This window comes from Episyrphus balteatus, chromosome 4 (assembly GCF_945859705.1).
Source record: "Episyrphus balteatus chromosome 4, idEpiBalt1.1, whole genome shotgun sequence".
Classification (NCBI taxonomy): Eukaryota; Metazoa; Arthropoda; class Insecta; order Diptera; family Syrphidae; genus Episyrphus; species Episyrphus balteatus.
Genome location: NC_079137.1, coordinates 30,535,028 through 30,547,434, shown reverse-complemented (window position 1 = coordinate 30,547,434; position 12,407 = coordinate 30,535,028). Strand labels below are relative to the sequence as shown.

Sequence of the window (12,407 nt, the reverse complement as noted above, 5' to 3'; positions counted from 1 at the left end):
TTTAAAAAAAAAACCGTTCTATGGCAAGTACCGTTAATAATTTTTTTTATTAAAAGATAGACATTGTCTTAAAAAACTTACATTTGAATTTTTTAAACAAAATCGTTGGAGCCTTTTTTGAGCAATTTCAATTTTACTAAAATCGGTATATGACAAGTACCGTTATTTTTGGTCCAAAAAAATTAATTCGAAGAACCCCTCTGGAGAGTCGCCAAATAATGCTACATACCAAGTTTGACATCAATCGGTCCATCCGTTTAGGCTGTATCTTCGTTTACAGACCTGTCTGTAAACAGACAGACGGACTTCCGGGACCCACTTTTTTGGCATTATCTATCATCGTAATGTCATGAAAAAATACTATCTCAACTTTTTTTTTTACGAATGCATAACTTGATATATAGTACCTATATCGCAAATTAAAAATGCTGTTACTTGACATTTTTGAGATATTTCAATCAAATATTTAAAAAATACTCTTCTCTCAAAATTTGAACTGAGTTTTGACAATATTAAGTCAGTAAAAAGCCAAAGAAGTCGACTTTTTCATTTTTTTTCTTGGATTTTGTTATTTTTTGAACTTAGAGGGTCCGTGTGGCGTATACGTAACTATATACGTTAATAATAACCTTAACAGTTTATAATTTATGTAGGTATTCTATATTTGAATAATTAATCATATGATTTGAATTTTGATGAGCATTATCATTCCATTCTTAATTTGCATATTTTATGCAGCATTAAAATAATCAATTAGATCTAATAAAATACCAAACCTGCAATAGATCTATATTTTTAATTTCCGAATTTCTGGGTTTTATTTTGACTCAAAGGATTTTAAATTTTTAAAAGAAGCTTTTATTGCAATTTCCAAAATTTTTAAAAAACATGACGTCACCTCAGAATTGGAAACATTTAAATATCAGAACCTTGTTTCGAGATAAAGGCGCTTAAATTTCGAATAAAAATAATCCGAAAATCTTCAATTCAACAGTTAACGTTGAAAAAAAAATCGAGAAAAGAGTTTTTTTTTTAATATTCCACTAACATTTTAGTATTCTCTTTGATTACTTATTTTTTATTATTAAAAAAAAGGGACTGCAGGAACGAACGACTGACACATTCTTGCTCGTATGTGTATTAAAGCTCGTATGTGTATTAATTGTAAGTAGGTACAAATTGGTACATATTAGAAATTTTAAAAACTTAATAATTAAATATTAAGGTTGAGTGTGCTACGACAAAAAACTACTCGACATTTACAAAATGGTGGATAACTTTCACATTTCTTAAGATAATTGAATGAAAAAAAATTATTATTTAGTTAGTAAACAAGGCTTAAAATATTTGATAAATATTTTTTAATTTTAATTTTAATGTAGAGAGTATAATTTTGGTCGTTGTTTTAGTATGACCTATAATGTATATGCATTTTATGTATCTTATCTGCTTAATTACAACGCTACCTCCCAGGTTAGTTTCTTCGATAGAGGGTTTTGCTTTTTGTTTTATTGGCCCAACCATGTGTAGAAAATTAAATTTGTTGGTTATAGGTAGATAAGTACAACACCAACGGCTACAAATTTTGGTCGTTCAATACCGTTGCTATAAGGCTCTCTTTTTAGTTACATTATTGAATGCATTCCATAAATTCAAATAGATTTTATATAGCGGTTAACGGCCTTTTTAAGGTCCGAAGACCTCAACTCCAAAGCAAGCCAACGCGAGAATCATTCGAGTGGAATGCAACCAACTGCAATGTTGACAGAACGATGATGCTGGTCATAAAACTGACCTAACCGAATAGGTGGCGTTCAAATAAGTGAAAGTTTTATAAAAAGTGCAATCCATGATGCGAATTGTATTTATTAGGAGTTGACGGAGTTCGTCTCGGATGGCTGCAATAAGTTAAAAAAAAGCAAACAGATTCTTATTTATCTGATTGTGTCAGATACTAAAGGTAAATAACTTTTTTTTATTCATCTTTTTTTGAAACGATCAGGTTTTTAAATTGTTTATAAATTTATTAACGACCTTCAACAAGGGCATATTATGGTTATGAAGTCGAAAAATACGTTATGATGAGTTTCTTAATAAGAAGTGATGATGTATGATGATTGATGGTAGTCAAAAGATGATGAAATTCATCCAACTTTTGTACCTATAATGACTTAAACAGAATGATCTTTATTTAGGTGTTCAAAATACATTAAAAAAACCTTCTTGTAAATACTTTTACTTCTTCTTGCAAAAAAAAACTTGGGGATTCATTTAATATTCGAATTCGAGACAATCAATTAAACATGACATGGTTGAAAATGAGAGCAAAAAATAGGTCAACGTTCAAGTAATTACAGTCGAAATGATTTTAACGGTAGCAATTTAAGGAGGTTGTTGAATGTTGATATCTCAAAAAGAAAATTGATTATTTGTAGGTCTATTAATATGGTATATGCCAGCTGTTAAAAATTTAGTGGGTATAAATATTTTGTTTGTCTTTTTATTCACAAAGTATGTAATAAGAGTTTGATACGGAATTTTGTTAAAATTAATTGAAAGAAAAATTGTTACGTTCATAAAATAAATATTTTTTCTAAAGCTAAATTTCTACGAATTTTTGTAGACAACGATGCTCGCTATGAGGTAACTATGAACTTTACCTTAGGAATCACAAAACTTTTTTATCAACTATAGATATGTATGTAACTGCAGTCGATTCTTAATTTAGTTAAAGCAAATGGTCATTAGAACTGTTTCAAAGCGAAAAACTTGTCAATTTCCTTTTTAAGTATTTTTTAGGGGAGAAATTCCTAGTTAAAAGTTTAAAATAGCTCTGCTTACCGTAGAAGAATTTAAAAATGTACTGAATATAAATTGACCAATATTCGGCGGCAGTTTAAATTGGTACAAAGAGTGATAAGTTGTTTGATATAAATTGCGAGCGTTAGCAAGGATTTTTTTGAAGAAATAAATTTGAACTATTCTTATAGTAGGGGAGCCCGAGATGCTAAATTTGCAGTTACTCGAGCGCCATGGGGACCTATTGGATTGCGAAGATTAGGTTCTTAAACGAAAAAAAGTATATGGAAGTTTTCCATTTAAGTGGGGATAAGAGCTTATAAACACGTTAAGAAAATGTAAAAAAAAACTGCCACATTGAAATACTCGAGCGCGTCAGATATTAATAGGGTATACTCGCATTGACTTTGTGATAACCGATAAATATTAATCTGACGATAAGACAGTGGTGGGTGGCTACAAAAAGCGGTAGACAAAATTAAAAAAAAAAAGTTATTCGAGTGTGTCAGATTTTGAGAGGGTACGTTCAGTGAACTCCTAATAGTGTTCAATTTGAATAACTGACGATTTGGACGTGGCCTACACTTATAAATCATTTTTGAAAATGTAAAAAAATATTGTTAACTTAAGTTACTCGAGCGCGTCAGATTTTTCTACTGTATGTTCAGCTCGATGTTGGAGTCACCCTAAATGATAATCTGACAATTATGTTAAGGTGTATTGCTAATCTGACAATTTAAAAAAAAATTAGACAGTTTTTGAATAAAACAATATTTTTCGTTTCTTCTGGTTATTACCTACTGGATGTAATACAAAATTTACATTATATACATATTATATACAAAGGTCAATCAATAATAATTTAATATTCATAATAACTGGATTCGTCTTCCAGGTTGGTTTCCACTTGTTCAACTTTGTCGTCATCTCGTGTTTCTGTAAGCAAAAGTGGTAATGATACTTACTTGATAATCTTTCTTTCGTATGATATTATATTATTAAAAAGTAAACGTACCTAAAGTCATAAGTTTTGCTCGTCTGGTCTTTAACGAAAGAAAAAATACCCCAAATCTAAGAACATTACGTAATGACCAGACGATCAGAGCTTCTATATTTATTAAAGATGGGGCTTTTGCTATAAAGTTAAGAATGTCACGTTATACTCCGATACAAAAATTTGAGTGTTGGACCGGACTGGATATTCTCCGATAGTAAATTCCATATAAAACGTCCTTTGGGGCTTATTCCCTTTGACCAATTTAATGAATTCTTTAGATTTTTTTAAGTCAATCCGTATCCACATAATAAGTGTAAGTAAATAAGACAAACAAAATTAAGATATTTCGACAAAAACGTTAAAAACTCAGCAACACGAACCAAAAAATTGTATTTTTTTTTTTTACTGTACGTTCATGCTTTATCGATAATTTTGGCTATATTGCCCCATGAAAACCGTCAGATTATATGTTTTTCGTGTTCCTGATAAAATTCCCTTCAGAATAAAAAAAAAGTTAATCGCGCTCGAGTATTTCGAGGTGACGTTTTTTTTTTACAACTTTGTGCCTCTCCCATTTTCTTATGCCACGCTCAAATTGTCAGATTATTGAAATATACACTTTTCTAGATGTACTTAACCTACCATTTCTTAATCTGACGCGCTCGAGTATTTCCGAGGATCGTTTTTTTTTTACTAATCTGACGGGCTGCCCACAACGCAGACCACTGTATCAAGCTTTTATATTTGGTAGGAGTACATTACTGAGTACAAGCTTTCTCCCCATATGATTTTCTGACGCGCTCGAGTAACGCGCGAAATCCCTTCCTGGGCTCCCCTACTATTAGGCTTTATACAAAAAATTAGTTCGCACAATTTTATATATGTACATACATATGTATAAAAACATTGGAAAATTAAATTTTTTTCGCACTGAAATTTTGTAGCAAAAAATTGATATATTCTATTATATCAATTAAGTTGGTTATGTGTTTGATAAAAATGATAATCTTCGGAAATAAATCTTATTAAAAGCAACGATTAATAAGTTTTTTTTATAAGGATTTCTTAATATTTTTATGGAGAAAATCTTATTAAAATTTGAGTGAAAAGTTCATTTTTTTGCAACTTGGCACTAGAACAAAAATCGCTCAACACTGTCAAAAATAAAAAAATACCAGAGTTGATTTTAGTCCAACTCTACCCACAATGATTGTAGCACAATCAGAACAAACAGACTTGGTAATTGAAATTTAAAAAAATTAAATGTCTGTATTATATCAAACTCTACAAATTATTTTACAACAGAATTATTAAATGGTTACTGTGATATAAACTCACATTTCGTTACTATGACATTTACCAGTTACTGCAACATATCTGATTTCTTCGTGTAATAGACATATTCAGAAACGGCTACGGTTGTAAAAAAAAAAATTAAAAAAAAAAACGTTTTATAAGAAACATTTGAACTTCCTTGCATTATTATATTAAATCAAAGCCTTACATTTCTGAAGAACGATTAAATGTCGTCGACCGCCTTTCTAAATCTGAGTTTAGCCAAGTTGTCTAAGACAAACTACTTCATTAGTTTTTATCAGAATACTTATTTAGCAACCGCGCTGCATTGACCAATCGCATATATTGCCAATTTTTAGTGCTAATTAACGACCATAACTTGCCTATTTTATATTTCAATGGTTTATACCAAAATAAAAATTGAATTCCATAAAGACTGGGTTGGGGGCAATTCTGAAGGTTTTATATACTTATACTTTATTTACGCGCCAAAGAAACTCTTATCTTTTGGAACACGAACACCGGTGGCATGGAGTGGAGTGGCGGCTTTTAGTTCATACGTCAAAATGGTCAAATGGTGTCGTATTCAACGACCGATGTACGTGATTTGTTTTATGAAGTAAAATTTTACTTGAAAATGTATTGATATCGATGCTGGAGTGCATTCGAGGTAAGTTAACGTGCGTAAGGGGCAATGATGGTTGAGATTAATTCTTGGCCTACAAAAAATTAAACTGATTCCATTTCTGTTATATTCTGCAAACATTTTCTTTTTTATGTTTATAAATTTTCAACAAATGCGAACAACTTCGACAATAAATATTGCGCGTTTATTTAGGTACACTACATATTGAATGGAGTATAAGTATAGCAATCCATGTTGTTGGAATATTGTGATGCAATTAAAGATGTTTTAGTATATTAATATTAAGGACTATACAATATACACTGTATAATGTGGAAAGACAACTTTATAAAGAATGACCGTTTGCCAATTTATCAAAATTACTGAACAGAGAAAATATGCTCAAATTTTCTCACTCAATTGAAATAGTTTGACTATACTGAAGTTGATGTATCTTTCCGCTGTAATTAATATTCTTTTCTTTTTTTACTTGCGATATAGGTACTATATATCAAGTTATGCATTCGTACAAAAAAAAAGTTGAGATAACATTTTTCCATGACATTACGATGGTAGACAATGCCAAAAAAGTGGGTCCCGGAAGTCCGTCTGTCTGTCAGTCTGTCAGTCTACCAGTCTGTCAGTCTGTCTGTCTGTCTGTATCAGTAACTACAGCCTAAACGGATGCACCGATTAATGTCAAACTTGGTATGTAGCGTTATTTGGCGACTCTCCAGAGGGGTTTTTGGAATTAATTTTTTTGGACCAAAAATAACGGCTCGAAAACGGCTCCAACGATTTTGTTTAAAAAATTCAAATGCTAGTTTTAAGCTAAGGTCTATCTTTCAATGAAAAATTTTTTTTTTGAAAATCATTACACTGGTTAACAAAATTAAACTTTTTTTTTGTTGCCCGAACAAAAAAATACTTTTCTGAAGGTTTTCGTTGTGCTGAACTCGAATCCGTAGTCAGAAAAAATTAATCAGCTTCTGTTTTTGAAATATTACCGTTAGAAAATGCAGTACTTCGGACCTTATTTTTTATATAAGGTAAATTGTTTGTGCATATTTAGTAACGGTTTTTATAAGAACTCTTTTCCACCTTTTTAAATCTGTTTAAATCTTTTGGATATCTTTTTTACTTCCAGAGATATCCTCAGTTTTTTTCATATTTCATAAATTTTATAACGACATTATCTCCTTTATGATATATGAAGCCAAAGCCACTTTCTTCATTTTAAGATATCTCGGACAATAACAAAGATATCGGAAAGATTAAAAAAGTTCTTGAAAGAAGGAAAATAGTTTTTATAGAAACCGTTACTAAATATCTTCTAACAATTTCTCTTATTTTAAAGAATAAGGTCCGAAGTAGTCAAAAAAACGTTTTTTTGCATTTTCTAACGATAATATTTCAAAAACGGGAGCTGATCAATTTTCTACAAAATGGCATACCAATTTTATTTTAAAACTTTTTTTCCAAAAAATTATTTATAAAAAATTAGTTTTAAAAAAAACGGCTCTAACGATTTTGAAATTTTTTTTTCTAAAAATGCATGTTAACATAACAATCAAAACTGCATACTTGTTTTGGAGGGCAATTTTATTTCAGATTTTATTTTATTTAAAAAAAGAAAACGAATTTTATTTTTTTTTTTTTAGCTATATGCTTGGTACCTACATTTTCCAAATTTCTATATAAAAAGTCTTACAAATTTAAGCAACTTTAACTCCAAGAGCAAGTTCGTGCGACCCATTCGTGCATTTTATTTATTAACATATTTAAATACATTTTTTTTCTATTTAACGAAAAAATTTTATATTAACATAAAATTTTTCAATAGAAAAAAATGTTACGTATACGCCACAGTATATGTATACAAACAAGGCGAGAGCCAAGTAGCAGTTTTTCAAATTTTTTTTTTAATTCCTCTCAAAATTTTAGGTTTTAAGATCTAAAGAGATTTTAGGTTTCATCAAGCAACTGAAGTTTCTTACGGAATTATGTTTTGTAGTAGCATTTAACCCAAATTATCAGTCCCAAAAAAAAATTGAAACTTTGTAAGTATACCTATTTCATTTGAAGAACAAGGCATTTCTTGAAATTTTAAAAGAAATTTAGTTTTTTTATAGTATTGGAGTTCAATTTTATCAGAGCATTTTTAATTTTCTTATCCATAGAAACGATTCTATAACTAGAATTCCTTAAAATTGTAAATTCTTACCTATATATTAGGGTGGTCGTTATTTTCCAAAAATTGGAATTTCTATGCTCCCAAGGGCTTATATGGTTGGAAATAAATAAAAAAAAATATTCCCCAAGTTTCAAGTCTCTAAATTAATTTTAACCCGTGCCGAAAAGCGGTTGAAGTTTCTTATGGGAATAACATGGGGTTTTTGACCCTGTCCCATCAAATTTAAATTCCAGCCAAACTATTCATTCTAAAATTCTGAAACTTGGCAGACTTATACCTTATAGTTGTAGCAATCATGTGGATTTTTTTCAGATTTTTAACTATTATAGTTTCGGATATTGAGCTCGTTAAAGAAAACCATTTTTTTCAGACTTTTTTCATTTTTTTTTTCAAAAAAAAAAAAAAAAAAAAAATGATAAATTCCTTATTCGTTTATGAGTAATTCCATGTGAAAAGAATATAGGAAAGTACCTATGTCATAAAATCTTGTATAACTGTAAGTGTTGCCGTTGATTTTTAATAATTTTTTTAGTGTTTTACGTCAAATTTAAAAAAAATGCCCCTCCCGCGTAAACGAATTGAGATAGACCCCCTCTCCCATAGTAAAAAATTATTGTATTGAACTCCTCTACAAAATACCGTTATCAATTCTTGTCGCCTAAGTTATCGTACTCGTGCCGTTTTATGTACAAATTTGAATCATCAAAATAAAAAATTGCAAAAAAACAGCTTAAAAGTGAAAAAATCATTACGAAACAATTTTTATTGAAAAGATCATAATTTTTTACTTCAAAAATAGTTTTGAAAAAAAAAAATAAAAAATGGGTTTTTTAGAAAAAAAATAAAATGTGTTTTTCACCTTTTTTGTAATAGATCAGCTTACAAAGTACTAATTTCATTTTTAATAACGGTTTTGGAAAGGTCTAAATATCACCCTACAAATGCAAAAAAAAAACATTGGGAATTAATTCATTCTACTCACTTGCTAATTTTTTTTTGGGGATTATTTATATACAGAAGTTCATATTTTGAGCTAAGGAACCGTTAAAAATGACACAACAAGATTTTATTTTTCCTAATTTTTTTCACATGGAATTACTCATAAACGAATAAGGAATTTTTTTTTTTTTGAAAAAAAAAAAAATGAAAAAAGTCTGAAAAAAAATGGTTTTCTTTACCGAGCTCAATATCCGAAACTATAATAGTTAAAAATCTGAAAAAAAATCCACATGATTGCTACAACTATAAGGTATAAGTCTGCCAAGTTTCAGATTTTTAGAACGAATAGTTTGGCTGGAATTTAAATTTGATGGGACAAGGTCAAAAACCCCATGTTATTCCCATAAGAAACTTCAACCGCTTTTCGGCACGGGTTAAAATTAATTTAGAGACTTGAAACTTGGGGAATATTTTTTTTTATTTATTTCCAACCATATAAGCCCTTGGGAGCATAGAAATTCCAATTTTTGGAAAATAACGACCACCCTACTATATATACATAATAATTATAATATTTCATCTACTGTGACTATCAAGGTGTCACTTAGAATAATATATAAAAATAATTGCTATGAATTAATGTTCGTAATACTTAACATCAATTACAAATATCTATTTTAAATTTATCAAATAAATCGAGGCTGCTTCAAACAATTCGTTGCGAAGGCACATTCACTTTACACGCACGCCTATAGGCATTCTTGTTAGAAGTAAACATACCTTAAATGTTAAAACCTGTTTCAGTCTCTGTCGCTAATACCAAACTACCAATGGATCCATGAACAGAAAACGAATGCAGCTTGATATGCACGTTGCACGTGCAATTGTCCAGATCAAAGACAACCTGAACTATGAAACTAACACTATAGGCTTAGCCGTAGGCCGACAATAACAACAACAAAAAATGTCATTAAACGCATGCCTGTAGGCCCGTCTGGGATGTAAACCAGTTCATTGCGTTACACAACCAAACGATACCATTAGGAACATTCCCAACAAACGATTTTGATGCATAACCAATGAATCCATGAGATCGATGCATACTTTGTCATATATACCAGAGGCACTTTTGTTCAAGCTTCTCTTCCTATAAAAACGGCGCCACTAGTTTAATGAGTGTACTATTACACCATCTGCACTCAATCTATCAATCATTCAATGAAAAATTGTCTCGCAGCTACCAGGACCAATTCTTGCTTCATGTTGCATCGCGTCGCCATCGTCGTTGTTGTCACCAATTCTACGATATATCATCATACATGATGACAGGTGATGGCTTCTTCAGTAAGTATTTTGTTTTGGTTTTCCATAATCGTTTGTTTCATGTTATACAACCTAAAGTTAAATTAACTTTAATGACAGACGCGTATACGATAAGAAAACGCAGGGAAAAGTGTGGATATACCAGAGCCGAGCAATTGAATGCGGGTAAAGATTGATATTACAGAAACGCATGTGGTGACCATCGAGCATGTCGATTAGGTGTTAAATGAAGAGCTCTTTATGGCAAAAGAACCTTGAGTAGTCAGAGTGTAGACGGGGCATAAAACCTTATTTCAGATAACTATTAATGAGACTACTTATGTACACAATACTTACACTGCTTTGTAAAGCAATGTCAAAGACCCGTTTTCATTTTTTGGTACCTACAAAAAAAAAAGTGGCTAATAAAAATTCATAACAAACATTCCAATTCAACATACTCGTACATACATTATGTACATATATGCATGCATTATTTGTTGGCAAGTGCGAATACATTTTAATATTTGAAGGTCTTGGCTTTGTATGGTTTTATCTTCTTTTTACGCCAACTACAAAATTTCAAATAAACCACTATTTATTTATTTATAATAATATATGCGATACAATTTTTTAATAATTTAATAATACAAATAAATATTTTTAGTTCTACATATAAAATTCACTATTCAAAATACACTTCTACTCGTTTCTTGGATGAAACCTTAAAAAAATGTTTGCTTATTCAGTTGATGCGAAGTGTATTTTAAAACACAATTTTTACATTGCCACCTTTTCCATACAAGATTGTTGGTTTTTTCCATAAAATTTTTACTCGGTAAATTTATGACATTTTGACATTCTACAAAAAAATATCATTATAGGTACAAATTCGTGAAGTCAGAAAAGTGTTTGCTTATTTACTGTTTGCTTGTAAATGGCATGGTTTTTCATTTAGAAGTTTCATGACAACTTTTTCGATTGGTTAAAAGATATAATCAGAATTTTTGTGTGGGATGTAGCAAACGCGATTGTACTTTTATAAAACAGAACTTGTTTTTAAAAAATCAATTTTTTTAAACTTTTTTTTTTTGTTTATAATAATTATAATTGTATGGTTGGTTGTTGGTTTATTAACAATAAAAGAGATAATAGGCTAAAATATTACCTGTTATATACTAAATAAATCTAAATTAGTTTTTTTCAGACTTCTCTTAAGGTCAAACAAAGTGCGTGTTACAAACGTTGGTGTTGGTCTCTTTCGAAGGTTTTACAGGGGTTACATTTGAAAAATAAATTAAAATAAGGAATGTATACTGTCTTCGGACCGATACCTAAGCCAGAATACTATATTTTACAAAACACGCCTACTAACTGGCGTGTACGTATACACCCCAGTGACCACTTTTTTCTTTACCACCTTCGCAGCAACAAAACAGCGCACAAAACATTTTCATATGGTGGTGGAGGTGCAAGGATGTTCGGAGCCATTTCTTGAAACGGTTGGCGTCCTCCGCAACAACAAAACAACTCAAAATCATTTCAAATTATTAAAATACGGAAGTGAATATGCAATTATATGGGGACCCGTTTCTTCTCAGGGTGTGGAACCCGATGTCAAAATAAATAGTCAAATGGATCTTAATACACAAGGGCCACATGGTTACTAACACTGCGCTGTCGATAAATATATTGTATGATGTGGAGTTTGGTGCTATCCTTGTAATATTAACCTGCTTATGGGTACTTGATATGGGTACTATAGGGCAAGTTTAGGATTCGTAAAAAAATCGAACGCGAGACATGCCATTACGATGATAGAGAATTCGAAAAAAGTGGGTCTCACAATTCTGTCTGTATCTATCTTGAATGTATAAACCCTAAACTACTGGAGAGATTTTCTTAAAACTTTGTATTTATGAGTTTAAGATTTCCTAGAGGCAAAATTGAAATTTTACTTTTAATTACCAAAAATAACGGTAGGTACCTACTTGCCATAATGACGAAAATAGAAAAAGTTATTTTTTTTTCAAAAATGGCTCTAACGATTTTGATTTAAAATAACATGTATATAAAGTTTCTACTTCTTATATGAAAAAAAATATTGTTTCCACCGTTATTAACATATGTACCTGCCATAGAACCGTTTTCTTGATTTCTCGTAAATCATCGGATTTCAACGTAAATTTGTCTGCATAAACGTTTTAGTATAGCTTTAGTTGAAGAATTAAGACAAATTTTCAAAAAAGTCAATT

At 30.3% G+C, this 12,407-nt stretch overlaps 1 protein-coding gene and 1 long non-coding RNA gene across 2 annotated transcripts in view; one reads left to right on the top strand and one right to left on the bottom strand.

The window, feature by feature from the left end:
- LOC129917873 (sodium-dependent nutrient amino acid transporter 1-like) overlaps nucleotides 1-12,407 on the top strand; it is a 268,552-nt gene that overhangs the window by 199,244 nt on the left and 56,901 nt on the right. The window lies entirely within an intron of this gene.
- LOC129917883 (uncharacterized) lies at nucleotides 3,573-4,025 on the bottom strand. The gene is made up of 2 exons (XR_008772892.1): nucleotides 3,815-4,025; nucleotides 3,573-3,735 (listed from the first exon to the last, which is right to left on the bottom strand). It is a non-coding gene; the product is annotated as an uncharacterized LOC129917883 (long non-coding RNA).